General features: G+C 44.9%; 1 pseudogene; it reads left to right on the top strand.

Moving 5' to 3' along the window:
- The first annotated feature begins 7,602 nt into the window (after positions 1-7,602).
- On the top strand, positions 7,603-8,294 carry LOC114897602 (annotated as a pseudogene).
- Positions 8,295-9,758: the final 1,464 nt, after the last annotated feature.

Genomic DNA, 9,758 nt, shown 5'->3' with positions numbered 1-9,758 from the left:
AATACTGACCCTGACACAAAGCAGGAATGTGAAAAGAAAGCAAAGTGAGTTGAAACACATTTCAGAAAACTGAAAATTAGGAAGTATTTTCAGGATTGAAATAAGAGAAAAAATAAAATCAAGATTGGTAAAGAGAAGGAAAATTGTCAAAGGGAAGGGAACAAGACAAAGGACACTATGTGAAACTTTAACTCTAAAAGAACATGAACAGTCCCTTTCTGAGGCCAAAAGAAAGTGCAAAAGAGAGTATAGGCCCCAGTGGCCTCTACTGCTTTCCTAAAAGCATAACTCACTCAAGAAAATCTGCAGTGAAGACTTCCCTGGTGGTGCAGTGGTTAAGAATCCACCTGCCAATGCAGGAGACATGGGTTCGAGCCCTGGTCTGGGAAGATCCCACATGCCATGGAGCAATGAAGCCCGTGCACCACAACTACTGAGCCTGTGCTCTAGAGCCCGTGAGCCACAACTACTGAGCCCATGTGCCACAACTACTGAAGCCTGTGCGCCTAGAGCCCGTGCTCCGCAACAAGAGAAGCCACCGCTCGCCTCAACTAGAGAAAGCCCACGCGCAGCAACGAAGACCCAACGCAGCCAAAAAAATGAATGAATGAATGAATAAATAAATATTAAAAAAAGAAACAAAATCTGCAGCGGCCATTTCCCAGCTTCTGCTCTCCCAGTATCAGGATCTTCCTCGTGCTGAGCACACGTAAGCCTGGAGCTCACCTGGACTCAGGCACTGGTGAACTCCTTTTCCTTCCCTCCGCAGCTCCACTCGCTGCTCCAACTGGGAAGTCACATATGATTTGCGGAGTTGATACCCTGTTTGTGGGGGGCAAAAAAGATACATTGGTTTTGCATTTTCTGCTGAGAACCATGCATGTCCTTTAATCTGAGGGCAGGACACCAAGGAGGGACAAGGCGAACACTGGAGGACAGCCCAGGGAAGAGCACCCCCAACGCTGAAACACTGTCACTGTGACAAAACAGGGAGCTCTTCCTGTTGCTGGTGTGCAGGTCCAAGGTCAAAGCCAGAGTGAAGAATCCTCAGCATTTTCAACGGAGAAATTAAATGTTCCCACAGTAGGACGAACTTTACATTTTAAAAAAGACCCCGGAACACAGAAGCTCCACCAGAACAATCTAATTTCTCTTTGGAAATAGATCACTGGTATCATTTTCAAGAATGAATTTTTAACCATCAGGTGAGTATACAGAGCAGGACAGTTATTTAGTAAATATTTATTACTTTTATTCATTTAAAAATATTCATTGAATTCCTGATTGTTAAAGATAAAGAAGAGAGAAAGGGAAGAGTGGTCAGGAAAACTATATTCTTTTGGGCTGACAAAACAGGTGTAAGTAAATAAATAAACAAATGAATTAACTTCAAGTAGTTTTAAGAACCATGAAAGAATGTGAATGAGGGCTGAGAAGGGAGGGCGATACGTGGAAGCTGTTTTGGATACTTGTTAAACATATATCAGTGTTGACAGACTCACCCACAGACACCAGATGACTGATGCTCTCCAGCATCACATCTCTGAACAGCTTTCTCTGGGATGTGTCCAGCAGGGCCCACTCTTCCTGGGTGAAGTCTACAGCTATATCCTTGAAGGTCACTAATTCCTAAAACATCATGGACATTTTGTGAAGCCAGGGCCTTCCCTACAAAGGGCCACGGGAAGATACTGGACACGGCAGTGCTGCGGTTGGGCTGCTGTATAAGAGAAAAAGCTCAACCCTGTTTGGGGTTCCAGTCAAATGTTTATGGTGACATGTCGTGTGTCTTTCACGCAGACAGAAATATCCACCCACTTTGAAAACATAACACCATTATGAACATGAGTGAGATAACTGTGGTGGAAATAACCTGGGCACAGATGATGGCCAAGTTCTGCAGGACTGAACATCCTCCTAGAGAATGTGGATAATCAGGGGTGGCCTCTCTCATCTCTACACAACTCACATGTTCACGACAGAGAATAAGTCGTACAGTTCAGAAGCAAACCCCAAGGGGCCTGAGACTGCTGTGCAGAAGGAGTGTCCTGGCCTGACCCTCCTGTGGTGAGGCTCTGCGTTTCCATTTTCTCTGGGACCTTCAAGCACGGGTTATCATTATTCTTCCCGTTATCACAACCCTGTCTATATGCTAACGGGAAATAGAGGCCCCTCAGTTGAACCTGATCTCTCCAGTCCTTCAAAAATTGCTACAAGACCCTAGGTTTACTCCGTTACAATCCTTTTTCCGCAATGCACAGCCCGAATTAAGAAAACGATTCCAGACATTTCTTTCTTTCCTTTTTTTTTTTTTTTGCGGTATGCGGGCCTCTCACTGTTGTGGCCTCTCCCGTTGCGGAGCACAGGCTCCGGACGCGCAGGCTCCGGACGCGCAGGCTCAGCGGCCATGGCTCACGGGCCCAGCCGCTCCGCGGCGTGTGGGATCTTCCCAGACCGGGGCACGAACCCATGTCCCCTGCATCGGCAGGCGGACTCTCAACCACTGCGCCACCAGGGGAGCCCCAGACATTTCTTTCTGTCTTCAAATTTGAACACAGTTTAATTACAAAGAAGGAAACTGGGGTTTGGGGAGCAAGAGGGGTAAGGAGAATTGTTTTCTTTTTTCAAGTTATTTAAATGTTCAAGTGTGTTCTATAAACACTTGAATAAATTTAAAATTGGGAAAAATAAATTATTCCTCATTGCTCTCCGCCCCGCTACCCCAATCTCAATGCTGCACAGCCCTCCTCTGCAGCACCTGAATCACTGGATGGACTGAACTCACCTGAAGAAACATCTGCCTCCCTGCAGGACTATAAGCGTTTGCTCTTACTCATTTCCATCACCTGTGTCCACCACATGCCTAAGCCCAAAGCGGACACTAACATGGGATACATTAGAAGAAACAACTTTTCACCTTTTCTTCAAGGACATGATTAAGGGGGTGGGGAACGGAATAAAGTAGTGTAAATATTGGGTAGGGGATTATTTCTTGATCAGTCCCCGACCTGCCATAAGCCTCCCAGAGTCCTGAGGAAATACGACAGGCGGTAATTTAACTTCACGGGGGCACACAGGAGATCCAGGCCAAGACGGGAAACGCACTCCTCCCCTGGAAAAACAGGTATCAATTCACAAGAAAGAGCAAGTCCTACTCACCTGGGGTTGCATTGTCTGGAACTCAGTCGCCCTGTCTTCCTGTGTATTCTCACCAAAGGGCAGTTCAAAAGCTAAGCAAAGCTGAGGAAAGAGAAAGAAGCCAAGAGACTCCAGTCTTTTCTAACATTCCCAGACATGCCCACCGTCTTGAATCTGCAAACCTTCACATGGTAGTGACTCCTCAACCCACACGTGTCTGCAGCGGGGACAAGGACAAATGGGGAGAGGGCTCTCCTCTCCAAGGGTCGACTTTGATGCTCATAATGCAGACATTAACATCCTCACTTCATAGATAACAAAACACAAGTATGGGGCTTTACAGTTTAATTAGACGCGGTGTCCCGATGTATTATTTAATTCCATCCCTGGCACCAAATCCTAAGAGAACCTGACTCCTGCCATATGGAGATTCTCGTATCCATAACCCAGGACGCCATTCTGGAGTCGCTGATTCTATAAATCTTGGTGAGGTCCACTAGCATTGTTTTGCAACACCCGTCTCAGCTCAGTAGTGTCCCGTACTTTCCCTCAAGATAACTTGCCTTTAGTCATCTGGATCCTCCACATGTGGAATTCAGGCAATGTCAGTGTCTCAACCCTAGCTGTATACTTCAGGGCCTTGGATACGTGACCAAGCAACTCTGGAATCTCTTTCATGCTGAGCGGAAACAATTCAGAGACCAATCCCTTGCTCGAGTGCTCAGTGATTCTCATCATGCGAGTCTAGCACATACAACCCCTCGCACAGAAACAAGCAGGAGTACAAATGTCGTAATGCTACAGTTATGCTGCACAACCCCCGTAAGGCAGACAGGCTCATAAAATATAGTGAAGGGGTTTCATTCTGGAGGAAATTTATTGACTGGGATATCTCAGTGAAATGGTGTCTGGAATGCTAGTTATTTTTATGAACAACATTATCCCTTCATTTTATAATTTAAGGATATGAAAGAATCTGTCAACTCTCAAGTACTACCTAAAACAAAGTTTACAATTAAATATATTACATCACCAAATACTGACACTGTGTCAACAGAATATGATTAAAACCCTTTGATGCTGAGGGCCTGGAAACAGAAAAAAAAAAAAATCTGCTAGTGTTAAGTGAGACCCTGAGTGGAATTCACATGTATTTGCTTACATACATATGTTGTTGCATTGAATACTCACAACAACCCTGCCTTTATGGATTATCACACATTTTTCTTTTTTTAAATAAATTTATTTATTTATTTATTTATGTCTGAGTTGGGTCTTTGTTGCTGTGCACGGGCTTTCTCTAGTTGCGGTGAGCAGGGGCTACGCTTCCTTGCTCCGCAGCATGTGGGATCTTCCCGGACCAGGGCTCGAACCCGTGTCCCCGGCGTTGGCAGGCAGATTCTTAACCACTGCGCCACCAGGGAAGCCCTAGTCACACATTTAACAACTGATGTGCGCTAGGTTCAGGAAGCTTTATTTATATGACAAAATTGTGCGGCTAGAAATCGACAGAATAAGAATTTAAAATGAGCTCTGCCCATCTCTGAATATCAAATAACTAAATATTCTAATCTTGTGGGTGGACACCAAAACCAGGTTTTACCTGTATATGTCACCAGTCAGATCCATGACCAGAGACCTCTCCCTCACAAACCTCCTCCTTTCAGCCTATTCCTACAAATACTGCCCATGCTCCTACTACATGGGAACCTCCAGTTCACTGACCTCAATTTCCAAAATCAGCCCTCACCTCTCCTCATTTTTACGGGTCAGTGTAACACACAATTACTCATTTCAGCATATACACACCAAGACCAACAATTCTAATGCCCCAACTTAGTCCTTCCCCATATCCGCTGAGACGCCAGTCCCAGATGACCCCAAATATCTCCTCTTCCCATGGCTGCATCTGTCACAGTTCAGGTTTGGGTATTGATCTGGTCTAATTACAGTGTCATATATCTCCCAAAGGCTTTGTCTAAATATCTGGCATCTTACTATGGCTTACTAATCACTCTGCCATGCTTCATTAATATGTCAATATTCTCTGTACCTTTCAAATCTCACAAATTCTCTTTTCCTCTTTTCAAAAATGGCTTCACTTCCTACTGCAGAGATGAATTAGATAATGTGAAGAAACAGTTCTGCTCACTGGCGTGAAATCTATACTTATTCCTGAACTCCAACTCATCAGTGTGTCTTCTCATGTAAAAACTGAAAAGTCATCTCTATTCCTAACTAAATCCAACTTCTCCGGTTGTACCCCTTTTTCACCTACTCCCTCAAATATTTCATATTATAGATTAGAAACTGAATTTATTGTACCAGCAACCTCTTCATCACTTCCCCATCCATCTCCTTAAACTCATTTAGTCTCTACACTCTTGAAATAAAAACCAGCTCTAAGCCAGTTTACATCTCATCCCTGCCACGTGACCTTTCCCCTTCAAAATAAAACTGAAAAACAGTACATACTTGGTCACAGTATGGTGACAGTACATACTTGGTCACACTCCCTCACTTGTAAAAATCACTAATGATCTCGTTAATAAATTTTGATAAGATCACAGTTATTCCCCCGTAATTAAGTGCAATGAGTGTATCTCAACCTTTTACTTGGAACCAAAGCATGATCTCCTTTTGGGAACTTTCTCTCTCCTAGGATTATCTGACAGCTCAAATTCCTGTCTTTAAAATATTCTAGGGCTTCCATGGTGGCACAGTGGTTAAGAACCCACCTGCCAATGCAGGGGACACGGGTTCGAGCCCTGGTCTGGGAAGATCCCACATGCCGTGGAGAGACTAGGCCTGTGTGCCACAACTACTGAGCCTAAGCTCTAGAGCCCGAGAGCCACAACTACTGAGCCCACGTGCCTAGAGCCCGTGCTCCGGAACAAGAGAAGCCAGCGCAATGAGAAGCCCGCGCACCACAACCAAGAGTAGCCCCCCTTTGACGCTACTAGAGAAAGCCCGCGCACAGCAACGAAGACCCAACGCAGCCAAAAATAAATAAATAAAATAAATATATTTTTTAAAAATATAAAATATTCTAGTCACTCCTTCTAGGAGTCGTTTTCAAGGTCCTCCTCCAACAGTAGTGTTAAAATAGCTCAAGGTTCAATCCTACCCCTTTTTTCTCTCCCCTTACAATATACTATCTCAGAACTCTCACAACAATCCTTTAGTTGCTTCAATTTTCACTTTGTTAAATCTAAACTCATATCTAGAAACTCGTATCTAGATTCCACTTCTGAGCTATAATCTCCATGTGAATGTATTACAGGTGTGCAAAACGAAATATATTTCAAAATGAAGCCATTAACTCTTCTGCAAATAAAAATTTCTTCTCTTCTAGTCTTTTTTTTTTTTTTTTTGCGGTACGCGGGCCTCTCACTGTTGCGGCCTCTCCCATTACAGAGCACCGGCTCCGGATGCGCAGGCTCAGTGGCCATGGCTCACGGGCCCAGCCGCTCCGCGGCATGTGGGATTTTCCCGGACCGGGGCACGAACCCGTGTCCCCTGCATCGGCAGGTGGACTCTCAACCACTGCGCCACCAGGGAAGCCCTCTTCTAGTCTTTTGAAGACTAGATAGATAGTTAGATAATGGTCCCACTAACTATCCAAGGATTAATCTTCGACACTACTTTTCAGAACCACACAAGGGAGTACTGCTGTTACCCCTACACTTAGAGCTATTGTCATCTTTCATTTTCACTCCTTTATCTACGCACATAGGACCGCTCCATATTCATTAGGTGTCAGCCTGAGATGAAATGCCATTTGTTCTGAGATCCCGTCTTTAAACTATAAGCCTTTCCTTCTCAACTAGTTGGCTTGAGGACTCTACATTTCCTTTGGTCTATTCATCTAATTTCTCACTATGCATTTATTTGTTTGCTCCTTTCTTCACTGCCAAGACCACCTGCAGAAAAATCACCTGCAGAATCTTAACGCAATTTTCTCTTTGTGATTTATGAATTATGAATAAACAGAAATTCCATGTACACAATCACCTAACCTGCCCTCAGAAGATTATGATAAACGGTCCCGCACGAGATTGAACATAGTAAGATGCACCCTTAAAAGTAAAACAAAAAATGATTATCTTTATATAGCCCCTCGGAGCTTTTAGCTTGCCTCCTGTTGCCTAATTCGAACTTGTTAAAAAATATTTCAGATAAAAACACACTGGCGACACTGCCAAGAAGCAAACATACTGGTGGTTATGGAGAGTTCATGTGTTAATATACAAATTAAGAAAAGCCGAGTCCTCGCGGAGAGTCGCCGCGGTTTCTTGCTTCAACAGTGCTTGGACGGAACCCGGCGCTCGTCCCCCGCTCCGGCCGGCCGCTCAGAGCCAGCCCTCGCCGCCACCTCTCGGCGCCCTCCCGACCGCCCCAAGGTCCCCGCCGCCGTTACAGCGCCGCGCAGCCACCGCCACCGTTTCACCTCAGCCGCCCGCCATGACGACCGCGTCCCCCTCGCAGGTGCGCCAGAGCTACCACCAGGGCTCGGAGGCCGCCATCAACCTTCAGATCAACCCGGAGCTCTACGCCGCCTACGTCTACCTGTCCATGTCGTACTATTTTGACCGCGATGATGTGGCTTTGAAGAACTTTGCCAAATACTTTCTTCCCCAATCTTGTGAGGAGAGGGAACATGCTGAGAATCTGATGAAGCTGCAGAACCAACGGGGTGGCCGAATCTTCCTTCGGGATATCAAGAAACCAGACCGTGATGACTGGGAGAATGGGCTGAATGCAATGGAATGTGCGCTACACTTGGAAAAGTGTGATTCAGTCACTACTGGAACTGCACCAACTGGCCACTGAGAAAAATGGCCCCCATTTGTGTGACTTCATTGAGACTCATCTGAATGAGCAGGTGAAATCCATTAAAGAATTGGGTGACCACGTAACCAACTTGCGCACGATGGGGGCCCCCGAATCTGGCATGGCACGGTATCTTTTTGACAAGCACACCCTGGGAAATAGTGATAATGAGAGCTAAGCCTTAGGCTGGCTTCCCGTAGCCACAGGGGTGACTTCCCTGGTCACCAAGGCAGTGCATGCATGTTTGGGTTACCTTACGTTTTCTGTAAGTTGTACCAAAATATCTACAAGTCCTTTCCTTAGTACCATTCCTTCAAATAAAGTAATTTGGTACCCCCCCCAAAAAAAGAAAAGCCAACCAGTTTGCATCTCTCCAAGGATATTTAGCTATATCCTAAGTATGTAAATCACTACTACAAAGTTTCAGAATAACTGAGCCACAACTTATAAGTGATTTGAGTATAAATAAAATGTGTTTTAACTAATTTTTTAATGCAGAGGACACGGGTTCGAGCCCTGGTCTGGGAAGATCCCACATGCCACAGAGCAACGAAGCCTGTGCACCACAACTACTGAGCCTGAGCTCTAGAGCCCGTGAGCCACAACTACTGAGCCCGCGTGCCACAACTACTGAAGCCCGTGTGCCTAGAGCCCATGCTCCACAACAAGAGAAGCCACCGCGATGAGAAGACCATGCACAGTAATGAAGAGTAGCCCCCACTCGCCACAACTAGAGAAAAGCCCATGCGCAGCAACGAAAGACCCAATGCAGCCAGAAACAATAAATAAGTAAAATAAAATTTATAAATAAATAAAACTTAGAACTGAGATGTCTCAGGCTACTGGTGCAGGAACGAAGAATACAAGATTCTGAAAAACCGTTTAAAAACAATCTACTGTCATTTTGAGTATAAGCTTTTGTTTCAAAATCAATATTTTCCCTCCATGTCTTTTTTTTTGACAATTTTATAAATTTGGGAGTGTCATCAGTTTATTTCAACAATTCCTGTCACACTGAGGTCCTACAGAAGACCTGTCATAAGATGAAATTCAAAAGTATCTAGGGCTGTCATTGGGTCACACTAAAAAAGTTAATCATGGTAATAATTCAATTTGAAAACGAGTTACGCTGAGAAGCATTATTTTAAATATATGAGAGAGAAGGCAACTTCCTTTAAAGCCTGCAAAGTGAAATCATAATAAATTCTGATTTGGATGTGAATAAAATATCAACATTTAAACATGGTTGGGAGTTTTAATACACCTACTCTTCAATTTTTCAATGTTTTTTCAACTACTTTCACTTTATAGAAAAACTACCCTGTAGAAAGTAATAAACACGTGTAGCGCTGCAAACACTACTTCCCTTTCACCTGGGAACCGGGTGCGTGTTGACCAGGCCCTTCCTGTGTCCCCAAGTCACTCGACCAAACACCCCGGCTCGTCGTGGTGCTTCCACCAGCGTCCACACGGGTCCCTTCCTCCGAATCTGTAGCGGGATTTCCCCTCAGAAATGATCTTGAACCCGTAAAAAATATGACAGCGTGCTGTGATTTTCACCCCAAACCCCTCACTGAACGCATACTTCTGTAAAAGAAGTCTTGCTAAATCAGTGCACGAGAAAGTGAAGAACAAAACACTTGGAAAAGTTCACAAAACGGAAAGCACTTTCCCGCTCTTTGAGAAAAATACGTACCTTCAGGTCGGGTCTCTCCTGAGGAAACAAACCGCTTGCTCTCGGGGGCAGGCGGCGTCCTCGAGGTCCGCGGGCAGAGAGCGCATGCGCC

Source organism: Monodon monoceros, unplaced genomic scaffold (assembly GCF_005190385.1).
Source record: "Monodon monoceros isolate NGI ecotype Baffin Bay Population unplaced genomic scaffold, NGI_Narwhal_1 Super_Scaffold_17, whole genome shotgun sequence".
Lineage (NCBI taxonomy): Eukaryota > Metazoa > Chordata > Mammalia > Artiodactyla > Monodontidae > Monodon > Monodon monoceros.
Note: the sequence above shows the minus strand (reverse complement) of the source record. Positions and strands in the feature narration are given on the sequence as shown.